The 25,143-nt window shown below is 44.8% G+C and overlaps 1 protein-coding gene across 1 annotated transcript in view; it reads right to left on the bottom strand.

Annotated features, from left to right (window-relative positions):
* LOC106644358 (LON peptidase N-terminal domain and RING finger protein 3) overlaps positions 1–25,143 on the bottom strand; it is a 39,334-nt gene that overhangs the window by 5,246 nt on the left and 8,945 nt on the right. The window lies entirely within an intron of this gene.

The following is a 25,143-nucleotide window of genomic DNA, read 5'->3' as shown; positions in this document are numbered from 1 at the left end:
TATTGTGCTACACCGGTGATTTTAATGGCTACGCGATCGACAAAAAAAAAATGTTTCCTTAAAAAAATTTAACAAGTAAATCTGAGATATCAGAGTGTTTTGTTTTTCCTTGAAACCCACCGGAATCTGTGTTATAACGCCCAAAACCATCGGTCTGGAATCTCTTTTGAAAATTTCACCCAACGTAAACACAGCTTTGAGAAGAAAAAAAAAAAAAAAAAAAAAAAAAACGTGTGGAGCCCCTTACACCCTTGATCTCTTTTCTCCCCCCGACAACAAAAGAAAAGGGAGGCGAGGGGGAGGGGGGTGTAGCACACTAGATGGTAACGCATTACGTAAACCCGTCGCTGTCTGTCGTCTAACGATGTACCTACACGTGTGCACACAAAGCCCCACGCCCCCGATCGAAATCGCGACGTGCTTCTTGACTACCAACACATCAGCCCCCTTCTACTTTTTGCCTCCACCCCTTGATTCTCGCCCACTCGTGTATTGCTTCCCGATGCAATTTTTTCGAGACCAGTACCTATTCGTAGATACCAATCGCCTGATTACCCTCGTGTATACACCTCGGAGTGGACCAGGACGCGCGTACAAGGGCGATGGAAGAGTGAGGGGAGGTACCAACTTTACTTCCACCATCGGGCGAGCTTACGTAATCGCGCATCGATCGAGCACTTTGACGCTCTCGCCACCCCCCGCTTCGTCATAATTTTGCTTTACACCGTTTGTCACCAATACCTCTCTACTGTACACGTGTATATCCACCAGATTCAAGTAGACATTCCGGCGATTAGTACTGTACCGCGCTTGGAACGGACAGCCAAGAGCTTTTTTTTTTTTTTCATTTTCGTCATCCCCTGATTTGGCCCGCAGTCCTCTCCCTGCTGATTAAAATCTCCCAAGATGTCTCGACACTTGGCAAACCGAGCAATCACCCGAAAGCTTCTCCATGTACGATGCCCGTGCACACGCACACCGAGAAAACAAGCCAGGATCACCGCTCCGCTGCACAACGTTACGTAAGCCACGCGCGAGCGCCAGAAAAGCTACACAGCGCATGAACCTCGTGTAGGTACTATGCCTATATAATACGTAAAGTGCCGTGTCACGCTCGCACGGACGCACGCGTGTGTATACACGAAAAGCGCCTAAGCGCTTACCTCCCGTTCTCTCGCGTCCCGTGAAAAGTCAATGGCAGAGCAAGTAGCGCCGTAGAAGAGAGGGAGCCAGCTATTACACGTATAGGTGTACACGTGTGGGACGGCGCGCCGGAGCGTGAAATCCGTGATTATCTAGACGTCGCCGGGGAGAGTACAGTTACAGAGAGACCGTCGGGGATTCCGAGGCTTGGCCATTGATCTTGATGCGTTACGTAACTGCACGCCAACAGAGACACACGCGGAAGGAAAGAGAAAAGGGGGGGGGGGACTCGCTACGCGGCTCTTCTTTCGCGCTGTATTGTACGGGCCGTGGATAATTGTCGCGGCTTTGCGCGTTTCACCGGCTGATTTTGCGGTGCGTTTGTGTATAATTGCGGGGTGATTTATCATCGGCAATTAGCGCAGATTTTGGTAAATAACGTCATTTCGTTGTAAAGGGTACGTCGGACGTATCTTTGATGGCTTTATCATTAGTGCTTCGCGCAGTGCCAAGGAGCTACGAAAATACTGCAGTCGGAGGGAAAAAGATTGAAGAACAATGGGAGAAAAACTGTCAGGTTGAAGGTTTTCGGACAAAAGAAAAGGGGGATGGAAAAAAAAAAGAGTAACGAACGAGCTCTGATCGCCGGGCGATTGTAACGAAATGAAAAAAGGAAAGACGGAGAAAAAAGCTTTCGGCCTGAAAAGCTCTACCTGTCTTGGCTTTCTTTGCTGCTCATCGAATTTCTACGGCACACTCCGCGAGACGCAAAATAAGCTTCGGTATAACCCGTCCGACGTACATGTAACTTGGTACGCGTCTGACCATGCACGGCTGTATCTACTGTTCGCTGTCATTAAACTCGCAAAGTATAAATTGGGATTGTCAACAGCTTATGGACGATTGAGTTTCAATAAACTAATGTGCACGAAGTGAAAAACAAAGTGTGCACGTCCTTGCATTGCAAGCTGACACGTGTATACGCACCGTCTGCGTCTGTCTGACCATACACGGCCGCATCTACTACGCGTCCTCGTTTACGAGTGTAAATGAGGGTTCACAGCTTGTAACATGTCAATTTACCGATATCTGTGCATGAAATGGGAAACAGAGTGGCTGACACTCGAGGTAGAAAAATGTTTTCCATTCCATAAGTCAAGACCATCCAGGAATTCTATATACGTATACGTCGTGTTTCCGACTGTGATAGCTCGGGAAGCTAGTATTGCGTAATGTTGGAAAATCGCTCGTATATTGATTTTGACATTTGCGTGTAAGTACACGTGTAAACGTATACAGCTATTTGTTAGTATGTTTTTTTTTTCTTTTTTCCTCGACCGCCTGTACTTATCTATTTCCCGTTTTTTTACCTCAGTACGGTGCGACAAAAATATAAAAAAACGCGTACTTTCGAGGGAAATCCCCTGAAAGCGTCGTCAAGGGCAGAATAAATTTCGATTCGTAAAAAAAAAAGTCGTCCCATAACAGTGCCTGACACGATTTCCCCGTCCCGCATCGGTGGTAAACACAAGCCCCTATCGGTTTCTCTCAACCCTTTTTTTCCTACCACACGAAACAGGAAATGAAAAAAAAGAGCGATAAAAGAGAGGCAAAGGCGATTGACGGAGTTTTCTCTCTGTACACACACACACGTGCGCAAATGCAAAGACGATTGTAAATACACGCGTCGACGCATGAATGGCTGTAGGAGTGGGGGGAGGTTTGAGGGGGTGCTCGGCAAGAGACAGAGAGAGAGCGGCGTTGACTGATGACGAGCTTTTGTAGCTCGAGCGCGCGCATCCTATACACACACGCACGGCGCGAGAGAAAAAGAAGGAGAAAAAGAGAGAGAGAGACGCGACCAGAACTCATCTCGCTAATTCCCGTCGCGAGTCGTGAGGCGCAATGTCATTGCCTTCGAGTCTCGCGCGCGCGTCTGTTTAGTTGTCCCGCGTGTAGGTGTGTCTGTGTACTATATTATGTATCCGTGCTAACAGTCGCGTGTTTACATAATGCCTACTACTCCCTCGCTTCCTCTTCTCCTTTTCTTTGTTATTATTATTGTTTTTTTTTCTTTTCCAGCTCGTGTCTTTACCTCATTTCTCTTCTCTTTTTTTTTCTCACTCGCGTGCGTGCGTGGGGGCTCTGTTATACGAGCGATCGATGATCCCGAGCTTTTTTCGTGAAAGAAGCTTTCGTGAAAATACATGAACACTTTACCTCCTCCGTCGATCAGGTTAAAAAAAAAAAAAAAAATAATGAGGCACCGACACGAGGCATCCCTGCCGACCGCAGCGGCGAGTACACTGTCATCGTCGTCCGACACGCAGTGCAGCTAGGTGAGAGATGTTTCCGCCCGTTTCCCGCAGCGAACGTCGCGAAAAGGTGTTTCGCGATGGCGTACGACGATGACGAGGGCAAAAAGCCGAGAACGCGTGCCCACTTTTGACATCGCGTAAATCGGTTCGAGGAGCCGTTACGTTGTACACGGATACCGTTGCTCTTTGGTAACCCAAAAAAAAAAAAAAAAAAAAAAAAACACGTTAGTTGCTTAAATCATACTTGTAGAGAAATGTGCAGCCACGGATAAGCCATTCGCCAGCCTTGTACAACCCCCTTCGTGCTGATCCCCTGTAAATCCAGAGCAATCAGCAAGTACGTGATGTGTTGTCTGCCGAATCGACAACTATACAGCGAGACGCATGACCCATTGTATATATGGTTGCATCGAAAGGCGCGAGCGTCGCATTGAGCGCATACGCATGTGTGTCACAGGTGGCGCTTAGCAGCTCTGCTGCTGACGGATCGATATAGCCGCGCGCGGAGACGACAAGCAGTTACACACATATATACGTACGCCCGCAAGCACGACTACAGAATACTAGGTGTGGTGGGGTTGCAAAAACATAGCGTGCAATAAAAAAAAAATGTTTTCACTGCCCCTGTTTCCTCTTTTTTCCCTGCGTGCCGTACGCCTCGGCGAGCCTTTGACAATAATCCAGTACAGTGTGAGCTTTGTCTATGTTGAAAGAGCTTTCCGGGGAGTACAATTAAATACAATACCGCAATTGCTTGGAAACTAGAGGACAATTATTTTCCCTTTTCTCAACTTCCGCAGCCAGGACCGCTGCAAGCTCTACTTTCGACTGTTGAGGGGAGGGGGGGGGTAACGATGTCAGGGCCACACTCCCGTGCTACAGAGGGCTCGAGCGTGAAATGTACGCCGTGCTGTACTCTTGACGCTCGAAAAAGTACAGCCTCGTGTTCGAAATGTATTAACCGCGCGAAAGCTCTGTGTGGCGTGAAAAAAAGCTCCGACAAGAAAAAGAGGAGTGAGGGGGGTGGAGGAGGAAAATAAGACCGAGTGCGGCAAAAGTATATTTCAGAGCGTGCTCATAAATCTTTGGGGATCCCGGGCTCTGCAGGACGCACTGCTACAACTCTGGGCGCCCCGGGAGGCTCCGTTGGGGCCAGTAGCCTCCACGGCGATTCATTTCTTATACCGATATATTATTACCTTATATTATGCTACACATAGATACACTCATCGCAGCGAAGCACTGCGGCACGTAATACTTTGGAACGGAGATATAACCCACGAGACCCAAGACTACATGGCGCAATGCGTACGCACGTACTTTGTCTAAAGTTTTTTTAAATTCATGCGCAGTATTGGCAACAAATCTGCAAAAAAGGGTCTCGACATTCGCGTTCAAAGCTCGCTTGCAGTTTAATGCGACGCGTAGTATTGGCTTTTACTCTTATTTTACGTACACCGTGTATGACGCCACGAAATTCATAAGTGGGGCTGTGAAATTTTAAATCGATCACGTATAAGTTAACCCAGCTGAGTACGCGATCGAATACCAATACGGGACCAGCCATCTTCTCCAAGTGGTGCACGAGACTCTCGTACTATTTTTTTCTGTACTTATGCGTGCCTTTTTTTAATCGGTGATCTTGATGGTGACGATGGTGACCAAATGGCACATCGTATTCATATCGACTTTTCGACTATTAAGACATGCATCTCGTCAAACGCGTCGATTGGAGCAAATAGCGTCCCAACAGTGGAAACTTTGGGAAAGCTGGCGGTGCATCGCAGCCTCTCGGCTCTATGTTCCTCCAGCGCCGCGCTCCTCTCGAAAAGCATCGCGGATACCTGTACCACCTACAATTCGCTAAAAGGAAGGAGAGCATCAACGACGCAACTGCACATATAATATATATATATATATGCACGCGAGCGTGGCCAAACGACAGTATACGGGGGAAGAAGAGGCGCGCGCGCGCAAGCGAGCGTTCAAGTGCAGTACGCGGTGACCGGGTGACTGACCTTTACGTAATCGCACGGCCACCGCCGGCATGACGTTCGTGGTTTATTGCACGTATACACACTCTGTGGCACGCGGCCCGATGCTGCGCTATCATAACTATAGCTTTTACTCTCCAGCGGATGCTTGGGGATCCCGTTTTCCCTGCACTGCTCCTTTTCACCTCGTTGCGGGGCATCGATCGGCCTTGCGTATTTTACTTTTTATTTATTTTTATTTTTTTCATAACACTGTTGTTCGCAGTACGTGTCAAAGGTATATACGTTAGATATAGGTGTGAATTTTATTTTTCAATGGAGCGGAAGTAGACACTTTTCGAGGGGTGTACAGGATCGGAGGATGGGTCGCACAATGACAAACGGATCAAAGTATACTGGCTTGTGACTAACCGTTTGAGCGTCGCAGTACATAATATTATATACACCTAATAGATCTTTATTGAATCAGCCGCAGAATAATACAGAGGGAGCGGGAAGAGGAGCCAAAAAGATAGTAAAATCGAGTATGTATATACAAATGCGGCGTCAAACGCCACACGCGCGAGCTCTTATTTTCGCACTTCCTCTGCACGTGTGCACGTATATATATATACCTGTACACCCTCGCACTCTCGATAATACGTATACACGCACGCGTGGAGCTGTAAAGACGCGGCGTAGAGAGATTTTGCGAGCGAGGGAGGGGTGGGGGTTGCGAAAATATAATAGCCGCGCGCAACTTTACGCAACTTTGCGCCTGAGTGAGCTCTGTGTATCTATACGTCCATCTGTCTTGGTTCTTCTCCTGCGGGCGAGAGATCCCAAATCGACGCTGCAAGTGCTCTTTTTGCCCCCTCGTGTGTGTGTGGGTATTATAAACTCGGTATATACTCGCTGATTTGCGCGTATACATGAGGCTATTAATAGTATCGCGATGTCGTCGCCGCGAGCGTGCGACTTTTCACTCGCGGAAGCGCGCTTACGGAGATATAAGCCCTTGTTGTTTGGCTTTTCGTTTTGTTTGATTAATTAATGCGTTGCTCTGCTTTTTTTTTTTTTTTTTTTTTTTTTTTTCTTTATTTAGAGCTGCGGTGAATTGCACCGTTCGAGCATGGTGGTTGAATTTATGGTGCGGATGGCTCGAGCCGTGTGATTTCGCACTGCTTAAAACTACGACTATTTTGGCACTTTATGACGCATCGACAAAATCATGCAACATTTTCGTTAATTTCGACATTTATCGCGAGTGTAAAATTATAATATGATTTCGTATACGAAAATGTTCGGGTTGCGCTGATTTTCGCAATATGACGTATATATCGCAAGGATACTCGAAAAACAGGCACGAGCTTATATAAATAAACAAATGTTTGACTTTTAAGAAATTTTAAATTCTTCCTCAAAACTTTCGCAAGAGTTAAAGTTTTGTTTGTTGCTACGTTTCATTTGCATTTTTACATATACTTAAACGATTGATACAATAAGTCACCGTCGTGAGCATGTTAACTTCAGATATCAGATTTTTAAAAAAAAATAAAAAAAATAAAATCTTAAACAGAAACTATTTAAAAATTGTGATGCATGTCACTTACTCCATCTTTTACGTATCAATTACCTTGATACTTCAAAGCTATACTTTTATCGATTTTGTTTGGACAATTTGAGTACTGAAGTTGACACGCTTACGAATTAAGTTGGTACGTTTATGTTTACTTAAAAATTTTACAAAAAATAAAAAAAAAGTTTATGAAAACGTGTGTACAAATCGAAAAGTCAAGAACCAATCCTTTTCCCGATGTGACTTTACTATGACTTCCGAGTGGTCTTGAAAAGATTTTACTTAAATCTTGTAACTTAACTGATGTCCAAGGTTGATTAAATTCTCAAAAAGTATTTCAAGTTGACACACATGAATGATTCAAAATAATCTCTCTTTTTCAAAAACGAAGATCTCATAAGGTCTGACGTATATAAATACGTTTCTATCGATGTGCACCCTTGGATAACGGAAAATTCACAAAATTTTCTCTAAAATCGAGGCCAGTGTCTAAATGCGATCACTGGATGTACTATCGAAAAGGGAATGCATAGGCGAAGAAAAAAGCACTGGAGCAGCAGCAATTATTTTACATGACCAGCAAGTTCCGTCACAATAGAATTTTTAATCATCAGAAAAACGTGAGCAAACTGCTGTACTTGTGTAGAAATGTAGCAACTCTATGCTCGCCTCACAGCCAACTTATACATAAATCGACTCCTGATGGGCACAAAAAAACCTTCTGTCCAAGCTTGCATTTGTTTGCAAAAGCTCATTTAATCTTTATAACAACAAAGAAGAAGGTTGGATAAGAGAAATTCAACTAAACGGTTATTCAGAGATGCTACCGTTGTGTATCCGATGCAGCTCTTGAAAGATGTGCGGGACAACAACAACAAAAATTACTAGCCAAGCATGTATGTGCTGAAGAGTACCTACAGGTTGTCCCAACTGTTTGCTCGTAGGTAATAGTCTATGATTTTAGCGCAATGTCGTCGGGCAGGAAGCATCTCTCGTTAAATTGGCTCTTTGCATACCTCACGTTTTCAAAATTTGCGAATGATTTACTTCGATGATTATCTTTTTTTTTCTTCTTTTTTTTTTTTTTTTTTTTTTGCAAGCGAGCACCGACGTTTGCTGTTTGTTTTGTTTTAAACTGTCTCACTACTTCTTTTATTTTTTAAACTTTAGTTTCCAGACGCCAAAAATGAATAAAAGCTTGCCTACTTTTTTTCCACGTCACGAGGACAAAATCCAGATTAATTTCTCATTACCTGAATATTACGAAAAAAAAAATCGGTAAATAATTTTAAATAAACATACCGATACGTGAATGAAAAACAAAAACACCCACTTGCCTAGCCTCTCACGCTTCGACCCGATTGTCGAGTAAAAGCTCACCGCTTTTTTTTTCACTGAAAGTGCACGCGATATAGTATGGTACTGCTCACTCATCGGACAACTCAACCACGCCAACTATGCCAAGCCGAACACGTGAGAGATACGCCACCAGTAGCTAGCACACGTTTCTCCTCTTGATGGCAGAGGGAGAAGAAATCCGATATTCCGCTGTATACACACGTATATTACGAGGTAGGCGCAACTATTCAAATCGTATTTATATATATACTCTGCTGCCGCGCGTCGCCGACTCGTTTTTTCTTTCTTCTTCTTCTTCTTCTCCCCCGTACTATACTCCCGTTCCGTCCTTTTATTTACATAACAATTGACGTAAGTACATCGCTGCCTACAACACTTGCGTAACCCAACGTGTAACCTTTCCTCTCTCTCTTTCTTTCTACGATTTTTCTTCTTTTCCTTCCCTCGTACATCGACGCGCGTAACGACACACCGCAGTGGTCCCTTCTCTTCGACCGATCAAAAAACCATCCTCCCCTCGCGATTCCTCCGCTACAGTGAGCACCTCTTCGCAACAACAAAGTACCCTCTTGAATAATGGATATCGATAATTTTTTTTTTTTTTTTTTTTAAACGTAGAGCCGTCGTGTTGACGATAAAACACCGACTAGAGATTTATATAAAACCCTTGACGCGCGCGTATACGTATATACAAGCACATCACCAGACTCGCGCGCCAGTCATCTTGCCAAGAAGAAACCGAGCCTTCTCTCTTTCTCTATAGATGTATATACATCGGCACAAACGAAGCCACGCGCCGATTCAATTTAATCGACATCCACCTACTTTGTGCTGTATATTATAAATATGCTAGTGTAGGTATGAGCACTTATATTCATTATGATATGTTGGAGGGAAAGAATTCTCTGCTTATATCGACGTGACACACGAAGTGTAACTAATTTTTCATATGTATCGAAGAAACAAGTGTAAATTAGGCTCGTCCTCGTAGAGTCGAAATTTTTAATATTAATTACTCCACCGGCCGTTGAAAAATGTTTGCTCGTAACGGCGCGTAGCGATGACGACTGTAGGTTTCTTTCGTTTTTTTTTTTTTTCCACCCAACAACGACAATTCAAACGGTTCGATAACCGTTACAACGCGGGGAGTTAAACGACTCATTGCGTAATTTTTTTTTTTCTCTCCCATTCTTTAACCGTCCGCGTTGTAGCCGAGGGAAACGCAAAAACTGCCATCCATCCGTATATCATGTATATATACATCGTCGCTCGCTCTCGTTACTTCTACAGCGTAACAATCTATCTATACGTGCACGCGTAATGACGCCGTAACGCGTTCATTGTTTTCCGTTGTCGACTCCAATTTTCCGATTAAGTACAGACCCTACGGCCATTACGCTGTACCCATACATGTATAATATACCTGTGGCCCGGAATATCATGGCGGCACGTAATTATTTTCATACGAAAATATAGACCGTGTTGCGTAAAGCTCCATCTCCCGCTCCTTTGTGTACACGTATATACATATATAAACCGTGGAATTACCAAATAACGGACCTCGAAACACTTTGTGCTAGAGTTGTTTCTACATCTATGTATATTATATATATACCATGTACCTATTTATGTACATCGTAGGCATGTATATATATGTATGTATCACGTGCACGCGTTTTACATAAAAGGTAATTAGGACGCGAGTCTTGCGCTAATGTATTCTCTTGCCTGTTGTATAATTTATCGCTCGTTTTTACCCTGTACACTTTTGTCTCGAAACATCGTGTCCCAGAGGAATTACTATACAGTGAGAAAGAAAAAAAAAAAAAAATCCTTGAAAATGGCACAAAAGAGAAAGAGGCTTTACCCAACCATTTATTTGTCGACTATATTTACAATATATACGTGCCACTACAACAGTTGGAGGGAGCTGGCTCGTTACGGTGCTTTTCACGGTCAAGTACCCCACGCCGCTTCCGTTCGACAGTATAGTTTTCCACGCGGCCACGCTTCTCTCGCCGACCTACTCTCTCGCGTTCTCGTTCGCATCGACGTTTGCTCTCGCGCTGGGAAATTCGACTCTTTGCGCGGCCACACAGATTTTTCGTCCCCACTTGCTTGGAGCTGCTCTGCGAATCGAGAAAGTGTCCGTCTATACGTACAGATGTACCCAGAGGTCAATGTCCCCACAAGCCTGTCTTGTCCCACTGGAGGATCCTTCTCCTCCGGGTAACTTTCAAAATTTTGTCCTCGAATTTGAAGAAAATCACCTGAAGAATTTACATGATCCGTTCTCAAGTGCAAGATTACGTAGCATTTGATTGAAAGCACAAAAAGTCTTGAAGGTATACCTATCTCTCCATGTGATAAATGTATTCGCGAAAAAAGTTATACGATTAAATAAACATTGAATTCTCGTGGGATAACAATTTTCTGCGCGTCAAATGAAAGTTTCCCAAAGACGTTGTTTTGTCGTTGGTACAGGCGTGTGATTAAGTCGATGAGGCTCACGTGACAGTAATGTACGCGTGTGGTTAAAAGCGCGTGAAATAGCGGCTATGATATTCGGGAGGGAAAACAACAATCATTAGACAAGTCGCCGGTGGACGGTGAGGCAACAATGCACAATCACGTACGGTGACTAATACTCGGAAATGAAAAACAAAAAAAAAACAAAAAAAAATAGAGACCAGTTTATAATAAATCAAGAGGTATACAAGCGTCTTATCTCTCGACCGTAGGTTTTTTTTTTTCTTCCGCGCGATAAAAGTTTTACCAAGTGTCACGGACGTCCGTCGCCGAAGATACAGTCCCAAAAATAGGCGGATGAAAATTTATCGCTCGTGCTCACACGAGCCGCAAAAATAGACATTCTCCAACCGGCTTTTTTACTCCCCCCCCCTTCGAGCGCCCACCACAACAAAACGGCCAGTTTGTCCTCTCCCGTTTTATACGCCCGCGACAAACAGCAATACGTGGTAAAATCCACAGCCGATAACGAGCCCGCGAAGGAACAATCCGACGAAAAAAATCAATACGCTCCGCGGCACATCGCGCGAACCGTACAACACGTACTGTACCTACACACAAATTCACCCACGCACCGGCACACGCAGAGCGAAGTTACGCAATATATAGCAGCGACGGCGAGTGTACCGTTACTCTCTATATATACGAGCTGTTTGCCCGCGCAGGGTTACAACGGACTCTCAACAAAATTAATGGTGATGTTATAATATATTTACAGCTGCTTGCAGGTACCTACGTTTTACCATCCCCATATACGTGTCAGGTATTTATTTGTGGACAACAGTTGTAGGCATCTACGAGGAGATGACAATTGTGACGGTTGGTGGTGATCCCTTTCGTGCGGTTGTTCTCTAGTATCAATACAATATACCCACACCCGTTGATACCCACATGTGCATGTGTCACGTTCGTTCATTCATTTTATTCTTCGTCGGAGCTTTCTCAAACAAATCAAGCTCCTCGTTAATGAGGCTTGAGTCCACACGACGAAACGGTATCATCCTAGCTGCGTACGTATGATTCATCGCCAGCAAGAGAGAGCAAAAAAAAAAAAAAAAAAAAAAAAAAGAGGAAGTGGAGGCGAAATGTACCCATTATGAAAGAGAAAGACTGGGTGCAGGCGAACGAGAGGAGAGACAAACGCTGTGTAGGTGGTGGTAGGCTCTTGCTTTACAATGCCGGCGACGACGGCAAAGACGACGTTTGCCTCGCGTCCTTACATAAGCGTCTCTCTTTTTTTTTATTATTATTATATAATTGACAGAACGAACCATCGCGTACGTGGCAGTTTGCCGCAGCCCTACACGCGCGCTTCTGTGCTTTTGCAACCTATACACATACACGACTCTGCACCGGAAACCCTCTCTCTCTCTCCCTCTTTTGGTTGGGGGGGTAACGGAGGTAATGGAGCCTCTGCCGTTTGTTCGAAGGTCGATGGTCCGTACGTTTGCTCGTCTCTCCCATGTCCCTTCGCTTCGTTTGCTCGTAATGATGTGTCCAGCATTCGCTCGTTTCTTAGCACGTTGCACAGCTCCCATGGTCTCGTGTTACACCAAGTGTTACATAAAGCACAAAAGGGCGGCAATTATTAAAATGCCAAGAAAAACGTAATAAAAAAAAGAAAAAAAAAAGATACACCTCGTTAACGTTGCGTCACAAAAAGCCCGTGGTCGATTTTGTTAGGTCACGACTGTCGAGCTTTGCAATCCAGTTCTCCCCCTCCTTTTGCGTCGCTAAAACAAAAGCTCTTTCGGCGGGGGGGGGGTAATTAATTGCCAAAAGACATTCCCTTGGGTCTCGCGTCAATGTACAGTGTATAATACATATAACCACCAGCGGACCGAGCGGACCGTATTGTAATAGCTGCTTCTTTCTCTGGCTCTCATCGTTAGATAATACGTGATGCATACACATACGAAGCCGAGAGAGCTGCTACTAGATGCTTCCTACCTCCTTCTCGCGCCAAATGCCGTGGTGTCGTATAACTGTATATATACACACAACTGCCGGTGCTGTGTTGCTGGTGTATACATATACGTGTATACTGGCGGTGGTGTCAACGTAACCATTTATATAAATCCGCAGTTGCGTAACTCGAATGTGCCAGCCGGCGTGTACCTCATAAGTGTATATACGTACATACATATACCCTACCACGCGTGTACTGTACGCGATGCTCCGGCTCATTCCATCGTCGTCGTTTTATTCTCGATCGCAAACGCCAGATAGGAAGATGTATAGATCTCCCCCTCTCTCTGTTTGCGTACAATCAGATGGATAAAATATATGTACCTATGTACTCCTCTTCTCTGTGTGTACCTACTTTCGGTGTTGATATACATATTGTGCACATAACACTCGAGGCCGCAGGGAAGGTAACGTAAGTCGCGGAGTGTAAAACGTTTGCACGACCACGTACATTGATTTGGTACTTTTGGGGGTGTAACGGTGTACGGGAGTGCGAAAATCTCGTAACATTGATGTTTTTTTTTTTTTTTTTTCATCCGAAGGCTGATCAAGACTGACTAAACTAGAGGCTCTCCTCTATACGCTCAACACGCATTTATAGGTCGTTTTACAAAAATATATTATTATTTGAAGCATGTTTTTTTTTTTTCAATTTACCCGGTGGTTGATCGCCTCGTTGCGCAAAGTGAAAAAACGTGCAAAAAAAAAAAGCAAAACACTTTTCGCAAAATATTGTTGTACGCGCGTCGCACGAGGATATGCTTGTACATTTATCCGAAACACGTGCGCGAGCGGCACACGTTGGTTTACATAATCTTAGCCTTAGATAACGATTTCCGTTTCTAGGTGGAATAATTGTTGAGTAAAATATTGGCTCCGGCCCTACGGAGCTTAACGGCTTCAATTCTAGTCCACCTCTCTGCCTACTTCTTTGTGGTAAATATAATTGCATAAGGTTCGTATAGTGTTTCGTTTGTAAAACTAAAATTAAAGAAATTCCACCCTCTATGACATTTCTGGGAACAGCAAGGGATATTTTTTAATCAATCCTTTGGGCAGGACTCTCGTGATGTCAATGGGGATGAATTATCATCGAGCCGAAATGCGCTGCGTTAAGTATTTTGGTGAATTTTGATGCCCGATCTCGATGGGAGCAGGAGCACTCGGTGTCGTCGGAGCGGGAAAATCGTTACGTTAGATGCAAAGCGCGCGGGGTACATAACATCGCGATACTTTGGCTTTATGTAACGAGCCGTGCTTTTAAAAAAAGTTTCATACCTATATGTTTTTTTTTGCGTTTCTCAACAATGAATTTCGGCAAAGGCGCGTTGAGCAACTTTTCGTACTCGTGTACTGTGTCCTTTACTTATTTTTTTCTTTTCAATTCTTATTTAATCTTTTTCATCCTTGCGTATCGTGCAGAGGACGTGTTGCGAAGTACTACCTATAAATCCCAAAAAATTTGATTGAATCAAAGAAGAGCAAAGAGACTGAAAAAAATCATGTATGAGTCGAATGAACGAAAACACAAGAAACAATGGATATTGAGAGCAAAATAATATGCATGATCAATCATAGACAATAATCGGGAGGATGACATTTGAAAAATTAGATGGAAAAAAGAAAACGTTTGCTAGAAAGGGAGAACGAAATGAGGAAAAAAAAAAAAAAAAAAATAGAGTTGCTGTTCCAAGTGTCGATAAATATTGACGCGTTCGAAGCTCGGCGGGGGAAAATGCACTCGATTGCGAAATCACCAAAGAATTAAAAGCAATTGAAAAACCAGCACAACTCGAAAATAATATAACGAATCAACGGCTAGGAATGACAATGCCCATGTTGTCATTCACAAAAATGCGTGGTGAGCAAGTGGTCAAAGAGAGTATTACGGTGTCGAGGAGGTATATATGGGAGCGGGGGAGGCTCATCTGTAACAACTTTTCGGGCCATGTGGACCGAAACTCGGACAAACTCGCGCGGGACGCACGGAAAGCAAAAGCAGAAGAAGAGATGGTGGCGTCCGGCCAGGGAACGTGCAAAGTTTACATAACAGAGACGAAGACGACTCGGGCCAAAGAGAGAAGAACAACCGGTGGCGTTCGAGTTTGACAGTGAACGCCTGCCGCGAGCACGTGACTCGTCATATACTATACACATACATGTATACAACAATACACCACACCACCTTTGTCTTATCTCCCTCCCTTGTATATACATGCACACGCCTCTCTTTCTCTCTTTTTTGCTCCGCGATTCTGCGCGCGACGCCGTAGAGTTACGTATGGATTATCGCGCTCTCTTCCCGCGCTAGAGATTCTTCTTCTTCTTCTTCTTGTTTACGTAAGACCCTATAATATACCGGTGCCGACTCCGAGGAGCAGACCACGGATCGGACCATTTTATTTTTTCTTCCATCCCCCCCGTCTCTCGACCGGGTCTTCCTCTCAAACCACCAAATTCCTCCTTTTTCAATCGAGTATAGGTATGCCTGCTCCGAGCGGGTAAGATCATTGCATAATGAGCTCGAGCACACGCGCGTGCGGACGCCTGTCGTTGGCTCGGTCAATTGATCGATTGCAATCGTCAATGTAGTATATACACGCACGTGTGCTCTCGTCTCATCTTATTCAAATTGACGCGCTGTATATGTGTATATACAGCTCCAACGGGGCAAAAGTATACGTCGAGGATGCACGTGTGCGTATGGCGGTGCGCCGCGCAACCTTCCAGCTGCTCCGATTTCGCGAGAGCGACAAAGTAGGCCGAGAGGCTATACGGAGCAGCTGACGGGCCGGAGAGCGACGAGTGACCGAAGCGCGCGCAGATAGACCAGTAGCTTCTTTAGCTCGCCATCACCTCGAACCGCATGAATGAAATACTCGCGCGGCAGGCCTCCTGTGCATATACATACCATGGGACACGTATCATCATCAATTATTTTCTCCTTCGCGAGATATCCTGAGATGGGGAAGTTTGGCCAAAGCATCTGCCAAAATAAGCTCCGGTTGTACAAACGCCACAAGCTATATATAGCGGACAAGAGGAGGTGGCCGATGCGACGCACCTGCCCAACGAGCAAAAAAGGTCGGTGATAAAAAAGATCCCGTCGAGGGGCGCCGGCCGATGTCTTTTATCGATTACATAAGGCGCCTGCTGGCCCGATGTTTCGCGTTTGTCGCGCCGAGAGCTAAATCTGATGATGCCGGCCGTACACATGCATTGCACAACGCGGCATTTCCGCGATGATGCGCTCGCGAGTCTTGTTTTGCGCGAAACCAGGCTTTTTGCTATTCGTCCAAGATACGATACCCGTTGCGTACATATTATACATAGGTCCACCAAACGGGAACGCGTGCGCGTGACATAACTCGTTTTTTTTTTTTTTTTTTTTCTTTCTCTTTCTTTTTCTTTCCACACGCGACCCAATGACTGGACGTTTGCGTTGAAATGAGCACCGATTACTTGAGTTGCGTATTGATGTTCGGGTCGAGCGCGTTGTACGTACATAAAAATATATATGTATATGTTTTAGCGACGAGTCACAAGAACGTCCGATCAATACTCACACGGGCGGGAGCGAGGCATCTATTAAACGTAGCAACGAATCAATTACCACGATGATGAGGGCGGATATGGTATTTTCGTTTGTGTCCCTACGCGATAACTCACTCTGTGTGCCGAAAGCCCCTTTTCTCGATTACGCCGATCGATCGGTCACGTGCGGCGTTACGTCACCGCTCGGGAGTAAAAACGCTACGTACACCGGCAATCGGACGAGAAAAACCTACGTGGCGCTCCAAATTCAACAAAACAAAATATGCACGCGCTTTGCCCCTTGGTTCGATCGACTAAAAATACCCCCCCCCCTCTGAGTTTCGCAAGCCGTTTTTTTTTTCCCTCGTTTGTCGTAATAACTCGCGGGAGCACCGAAAAGAAGGGAACGAGGGGTGGAGAAAAAAGGCCCCGAGTCTATACAGGTTATACGAGCGCGTGCAACCGAGAGTAGTGTGGTGAGGCAACGGGCATTGAGCAACGCTCCCCTCCGCGCAATTACGAATTAGGCAATATGCGCGCTCTCGCCGAGTCCTTTCATCTCGTCGACCGTATATATGTGTACACACTCCGTCTCTGCTTATACCGCACACACGCTCACGTGCGGGAAAACTCGAACCGGGGGCCAGCTCGATTCGTGGGCGAAAAACCGTACGGGTCACTGGAAATTTTCTTTTTTTTTCTCCCCCCCCCCTACCTGCTGTTTCCAAACTCGGCTGGCACGTGGGAATGTGAGAGGGAGATTTCCTACCAAGGGCGTGGTGTTAGAAACGCCCAAAGTAAGAAAAATAATCGTTTAGCCCTTAAATTATACATTTGCACAACTACGTTCCCATACCTTGCAAAACGATGATAATCGTATTGGGCAAAAAAAGCTTCTCCATCTTTGGGTCGCATCGACGAGACTCATCCCTTCGCCCAGTGTATATACATGCCAACTAGTAAAACCAAAGAGGCTAGGCGTGGGCGGGGGTACATACCGAGAATGGCGCCTTGGCCGTATAGTTACGTAAGGTTGTTGCCGCTGCTCCGTCGGATGGATACGGGTTGCTTCGTACAGTGAAAATGCCGAGAGTGAGCGAGCAAGCGACCAATTTCACGTGTGTGTGCGCGAAAGATGTTTAATTCCAACGGCGGTGAGCGTGCCTTTGGTGCGCGTATAGGGGCGGCAAAGGAGCGACGAGTTAATTTTGGAACGCTGGAGCGGCCGAGAGGTGGGTGTGGGGGACTCTTTTTTTTTTTTTTTTCTTCCCTTTCTCGCTAAAGCACGTCGGCAGCGTTGCTTCGTCACTCGGGCATCGATCGGAGCTCTTTTTTCCGACAAATTGCGACCTAATCGAGGGATGATAGTTGCAGGTTTTGAAAGAGGGCGTACTTTGTTCGATACACAAAACAACGCGATTTCAGCCACCAAAAATTTTTCTCTTGTCGAATATTACTTAACATATCCCACTCCAGCAAAGAGGACACAAGTATACAACGCTGGAGCGCGTGATGAATAGCGCAGATATTAATAGGATCGACAGCGATGATATAGGCTATAGTTGGTGGGGTGTTGCGTAACTTTGCGCGATTCCGTAATCGTATAGGGCCGATCGTGAAACGACCAGAAAGTTTACTTACGGCGCGATTGGTCGGCGATGGTGTGAAAAATCTCAGTTCGTTTACTCACCTGAAACATAAAGGGAAAATGGTTTTAATGCACACGTGACTTGTTGTAAACTCACAAGTATACATTAAATGGCATATGAATAGTGCATGGTGACAAAAGTAGGTGAACCATATATTGTACGGCATCAAGGTGCATTTTCCCCAGTGTAAAATTATTATTCGGTTGACTAATGGTTACATTCGCGTCCTTACATGGAAGCAAATCCACACGCTCGTCCACGGCCTCGTAGGCCTTACATGGGCCCACAATTTACGATTGACTCGTAGGTTGCCGCGACTCTTGCAAAAAAAAAAAAAAAGAAAATAGAACGTGACAGTCTTGGGATCTAACGTGTACAGTTGTTGCATTATACGTTAATATTGCCCACGTAGGCTTATTTGTTTGATGGCTCCCTCGATCCACCATTAAAACCCAAACGTTTTACCTACACTTTTGAGTATAAAACAGCTCGAGTTGCAAAAGTGAAAATAAGCTGAGAGACACACGGAATGGCAAACTACAGTGATTCACAAATTAGGTATTCGCAAACAAAAAAAAAAAATTTCTCATCGGAACAGAGATGAATATGTAGTTATAACCAAGCGAATTTTACTGTGGATAAAAAGTGCATATGGGCTACAGGTTGCGCAACCTACGTCCCGCCAAAAACATTATTCTCAAAACACCAGTACGTAACCCGATGGTGCCGAATCACCGATGTAAGTACAGGCAAAAAATTGCAAATCGAAAAAGAAAGGAGCTTGCGTCGGTGATTTTTCATACTTTGGGAAATTCGGCACGTGCAAGCTTTGGGCGTACACGCGCTTTAAAAAAAAAAAAGGGGGGCGAGAGACAGAAAAGAGGCACACTTAGCCCGCAGCAGTTCACCGTCGTCGTCTGGTGCACGTGTACTGCCTACATACACATACACACACACACTCGCCGATGTATATAAGTACACACCACGTAAACGTATATAAACACTCGCCTTGACACGAATCGCGGAACGCGCAAGGCGGATTAATTTCGTGCGGTAATTACGTAACCAAAACGCGTGCGCACCTCCGCGTCCTCCCCTCTGCCGCCGCGAATATTCGTGGGTACTTATAATATAGACCCTCGGACACCTCGCTACCGGCTGGGATGAATAGTACCCAATGGAGGGGGTGGCAGAAAAAGCTGCTTCTCCGTGTACGAGCTTGCGATTTCAATGCGCGAACTCGCGAGAGAAGGAGTTTAGTGAGATGCAGTTTGATTTTTCCTAGATCAAGGCAACGGAGGATTTTTCAGTATCGGACAAACGACGCATAAAGGAGAGGGCGGAGGGCCAGACTGCACCTAAAGCGAGTTACCGATCGTCACGTAACTGCAAGGCCCCGGAATATATGTATATCCATGAGTAATCGAAGATTGTAAAAAAAAAAGGTTGGAGCATCGAGAGATGAAAAATCGCCTCCAAAAACGTATCGCGTACGCTCGGCCAAGTGAATCATCGCCGCGCGTGCGTATATATGTATGTACCCAAAGACGATTGATTGGTGGGGGCAAACATCTATACATGTTATGTTAATGGATACGCGAAAAAAAAAAAAAAAAAAAATGAAAAAATCTAAAGAACTTTGTTGTTGGTTATGTAAGGCATTTATCTCGTCTGGTGTATGTGTGTTTGCGGACGCTCCGTCAGCTGTTTTTTGAGATTAGGAGTCTGGTGCGCTGGGCTCTTCTAGTGTACGTTATGTAATTTTATGTAATGCTCGGATTAGTATCGGCACACTATCGACTTCTCGAGAGTGCCGATATGTGCGCCGCACACGCCTTTTTTTTTTTTTTTTCTTTTACGCTTGTAAACGCGCTCCGTTGGATGTACTTATATCCACCGAAGGTGTAACTTGCGAGCAAAAATAATTTTTTTCCACCTGCGTCCCTATGGTTGACCCTCGAATGATATACCTTCGTCAACTATTAGGGGCAAATAAATCCTGTCAACACACATATACATGTATATTCACCGAAAAGGGTATAAGTACACGCAAACTGTACATGCAGCGATTCACGCTTGATCCGATCGACGGAAATAACCGGCAAGTTTTACGATTTGAGTACGCGACCGTGTGTGTATTCGTGGTCTCTTTTTTCCCCCCCGCGTAGAAAAAGAAGCATGGGATCGGAGTTTACGAGCACACGCGAGACTCTGCATGTACCGTAAATGTGGAAACGGTGGCAGCGAAACGTGACTTAACGTATACACAAACGAAGCTGTAAAAATATTTTCACTCTGGAAATTCGAGCTTTCCTGCCTATCGATGTAGGACCAATGGCGTAGTGGAGTACGATGTCGAAAAACAAGGGAGACCTGTACGGGACACTTGGGTAAATTTTATCCCTGCCGAAGGCAAAATAAAAAAAAATTTTTTTTGAATGTCTAAAATTGAACAATCAAATTTAAAATGGTGTACACCAAAGCTACAAGGATTTTTATACCAAGAGGATAGCCATATAAGGATGAAAAAGCCCAAACACGTGTGTGCGAATAATCGTGACATACCAAAATGGAAAGGGGGATGCTTTTGGCACGAGCCGAACACCTCTCGCTTGAGGACTCCATCGAAAGGTCAAGGTTGAATGCGTTTTAAAAACAAAAGAGCCGAGCTTGCATTCGGCTGATATTCAAAAGTGTGCGCGTAGGCAAAAAAGCCAGCATTATCTTTGAACCAGCATAAGGATAATAATGCTAAGTGCGATTATCGGTACATCTTAACCCACATTTGATGCCAGTTGGCGAGAATCGATACACACGTGTATAGGCCGGCTCTCGATGTTACATATCGTACACACGAGTCGCGCGCTTTCGGCTGGAATTGAATTTCGGGGTGGGAGGGGATGCGAGCGAGCGCTACTTTTCCTCCTCCCCCCGACGTCTCCTCGGCCTTGACACATTGTCGTTGTCCCTCGGGTGTCGCGCTTTCATATTCTCTTTCTGCCCCCCTGCGATTTCGCTTCCAGCACCAGCTCGTCCTTGATCCTCTGGCTATCTATCTCTTTATCTCTGATTCTCCGCTGGCCAAGATGTAGGTACACTTTCGGGTGCAGTCTAGCCCTGAGTTTGGCTGAGATCCATCCGGTGGCTGCACACACACACACACATACAAGGTACGTTGAACTCGAAAATTTCACGTACCGTGCAAGCGAGGGCGGAACGGAGCCCATGGGAGCTTTGAAATTTTAAAGAGAACACACGGGCTGACACTGAATTATTCATGTGACTCGGGGCGGTGGGAAGGGGGGGGGGTAGAGCTGTGCCGCTTGTGATAACGTTTTCGCCCATCGACCGCTACGTCGACGCTGCAGCCGATATGTCTACGAGCTCTGACTTTAGATCGGTGGCTTTTGCTATGTTCTTTTTTTTTCCTAATGACATATCATTGCTGCAACGGAGTGTTTGCATGTACAATGTGTTATTTGATTTTTTTCATGCCATATTGTCGGTCGACATCATTGTAAACAAAAATGTGTTTTTTCACTGCAAGTAGATAAATGCTTGATATGGTCAGACATTATCGTCACAACATTGTCAAGGGAAGAAAAACAAAATTGGTTTCTTTCGTCAAATCGACGTGAACATGCTTTATGAATAAACTGTGCCATAATTTTGTTGTATCGTTACAATTTTGCAAACCCACTGAGTTTTGCACATTAATTTGCTGCGGTGGAGGTGATTGTGAGAAGAATCCACGTATAATATTTCAAGTGGAGCTGCTCTATACCTCCAGTACATCTGTAGGAGTTTTTGAGCACATGTTATGCTTAATCATCCGATTTTATCTCAATGCGACGATCGATAAAAGGTAATGAAGAGAGGAAAAAAAAAAAAAAAACCGCGAGGGAGGAAGAAAACATCCGAGCTATATCAGCACACAGCAGATGTCCAGCCGTAAACGTACACAATAACAGTGGGAGGAGACGTAAGTGGTTACTTATCAGAGTATCAATAAGAAAGGAAAAAAAGGCAACGAAGAGACAGAGCTTGAACAGAGGCGTAAACGCGAGAAACCGAAAGCTCGAAAAGCTCCAGCCATCGGATCCTTACGTAATCACCCATATCAATAAGCATATAAATATGCATGTGCGAGCGATGAGCCAGCACTGGATGCGATGTGTCACCATGTGATACAGGCAATATAGATAAATCAAAACCTTCCGCTGCGCCGATACGACGCACAAGACCCCGTGTTTTACGCAGCAGCTGTGTGCTTGTTTGTCCTCTATCGATACCTACATTAACACACACATGTATATATTACATCTCTCTCTCTCGGACGCACCGCTCTTTGCGTAAATATGAACGTTTATCATCGCATATTTTTCATTTTTCCACTATTCATCTCGTAGTTTCTCGTTTCGCTTCATTTCCCCCGGCATACAATGTTTCCCTCGTGTGATTGCGCGCGAGTGTAATTGATTGATTGCGCTCCCAATAATCGCGAGGGGAGAGTCGATTGATTTCTCATGAGCCTCTCGTTGATTGTTTATAACCATACACCGTATTTTTTGGGGCCGAGCGATAAATCCTTTGTGTGTATCGTACGAGGCATCGCAGGCGAGAGTCTCGGTTTCCAAATCGATTTTTTGCTCCCGGTTTATTTCGAGGCATCCGAGGAGAGGAGGGGAAAAAAAAAAAATGAACCAAGAGTGCGATCTGTTTTTTGTGTACGCGATCGAGGGAGGAGAGGAGCGCGTGTACGAGCGCCTATATACCCGCGCACATGCCAGCGAGTTTAATTATATCCGCGCTCCTTACCATATGGGAAGAACGTGTGTGCCGCCCTCGAGACGCGGTGTACACGAGCATTCCAGTTATGCGATCGGGGATGAGTGACTTGCTGGATTATTAGCCTTTTTTTTTTTTCTTTTGCCCTTCCTCCTGAAAGAGGCGAGATTTCGGGGAAGGCTATTTTTCGAGCTTCTCGGAGCCGATGGATCGATGGTGCGGCAATACAAGTGATATCCTTGACTATATATTATATGCTTTGATCGCTAATTCTCCGTTTTCGTACCAGAAATTCTTCGGTTACCCAATCTTCGGGGCACGTGGACGCATTTGAATGGGTGGCATACAATTATTAAATTGCTCCCGATTAATTAATCAATTGGGCCTGCGTAACGTGGGCATTACGTGCCGCAATGTAGCTCCTCGTTGTGCCGTTATGTGCGCGCGTGGAAGGTACCATTCAAGTGTACCCACTGCCTGCGAGATTACGAACAGACGACGAAGCCGTAGGTTTTGGTCCTTGTGTATTTTAGGATATGGTGCATGGATAATTGCGCTTAATAATTCTCCTTTCTTTCTCTCTCTCTCTCTCTCTCTCTCTCTCTCTTTGTTGAGAAAATTCAGGTTTTTCATCGAACCAGTTTTCAACCTTGTGGGGTAAAAGTTGAGAAATATGTACTGCTGTACAAATGCAAAAACCAAGGGAGGTGGGGAAAAGGATCGAGCAATACATTTGTGAGTATAAGTATACGTATGGGTATAATATATATATATGTGTCGTCTGTGGAAGCGGGGGCAGGTGAACTCTTGGTGAGCAGGTGCTGTGCGCTCGAGTGCAGCTGCGCGTCGACCGTAAGTTGCTACTTTTTATTTTTTTTTGTAGGTATACACTTTCGCCACGATCTTTTTTTTCGCGTATACAACTCGCACCGGATTTTTCAAGCTCTGCAGGAGGAGAGAGCTGTCGAAAAATCCCGGCCGAATTTCTTTGGTTAATTAAACAGCGAAAGGCTTTTTTCTCTGGATGCTTTGAATCAAAAATTTGTTGGTTATTATGGATGGGGCGAAACGTACCGTGATAATTATAATGATTATTATTGTAAAAATTGCCAGCTATTCGCAACGAAATGGAATATGAAACTAAGATTTTACCCCATCAAGAAGTAAAAATGATTTTCAGAGGCCATTTGTGCCCTCATCAACGTGTGTTTCATCGTCTAATTTTTCGTCAAGGTACAGTCACTTAACTCAAATGACTGCAATACACAGTCATTAGGTGTAGATTAGTACTGATAAAAATGCTCGCCGATCCTATTGCCATTTGCAATAATGGACCTTTTCTCAACAAAGTATCGCTACTTCCAATAAAGACATTCGTAGCCTTTGTGCCAGTGGAACTGAAGGCACGCATAGTAGCCGATGGTGCATAAATGTATACCACACATTGTGGTCGGACACGAGCAAATCACGCCAACTCCAACAATCTCTTCCTTCTCCTCCAATTTTGTATTTTGTAACAATTAGCGCGGAACGAAACGTATGCACTTAGTTTTCGAGAAACTCCGTTTTCCAGGCTCTGACTTCTCTCATCCGCGAGGAGTAACGTGTCTGGCTTCGTCTGGTTGCTCGTTTTAATTGCACTTGACGTTTCATTGTCTCAATTGTACCACCCCTCTCCTACTCGTTTCCTTAACTCGATTGAATGCTCCCGATGTCGTAATCACATTAAGGAATCACCTATTGCGAATCTTCGGCGAGACCCACATTTTCACGGTGTATATATATATGTACATACTTACTTTGCTTATTTGTGTTTTTCATTTCGAAATTGTTTCAAAACAGTATACCCACGCGTACCTCCTTCGCTCATTAGTCGGAATCGTTCGTGAAATCCAACTCTATATACGTAATACACGTATATACATAACTCGCCGAGTTACAAAATTTATTGCCGTTTTATGTGTATACGCGCAAATACCAACGCAATGGTTCGCGATCTAATTGTATTCAATTGTATTTCGGCTCATTGGTTTATTCTCGGATTATTTCTTATACACGTTGCGCGTACAATGGTCCGAGAGCAGCTCACTCTGCTCGTGGTGCAATTGTGTTGGCTCGGTGATGGCGCAAATTTGCGCGAAAGGGGAGCCATTTATATATATATCTACTGATAGATTACAGAGTAAATTTTACGCGGGTTATGACTATTACAATGCCCGAACACTCATTGAAAGAGACTCTTTATGTAAACGCGGTATACTTACACCTTTGCATCTTTAGTCCACACAAATTCACCCCTCTGA

The sequence above is a fragment of the Copidosoma floridanum genome, unplaced genomic scaffold (genome assembly GCF_036245765.1).
Source record: "Copidosoma floridanum isolate Cflo_tuat_1 unplaced genomic scaffold, Cflo_Japanese_pri ptg000001l, whole genome shotgun sequence".
Classification (NCBI taxonomy): Eukaryota; Metazoa; Arthropoda; class Insecta; order Hymenoptera; family Encyrtidae; genus Copidosoma; species Copidosoma floridanum.
This window is presented reverse-complemented; position numbering and strand designations above follow the sequence as displayed.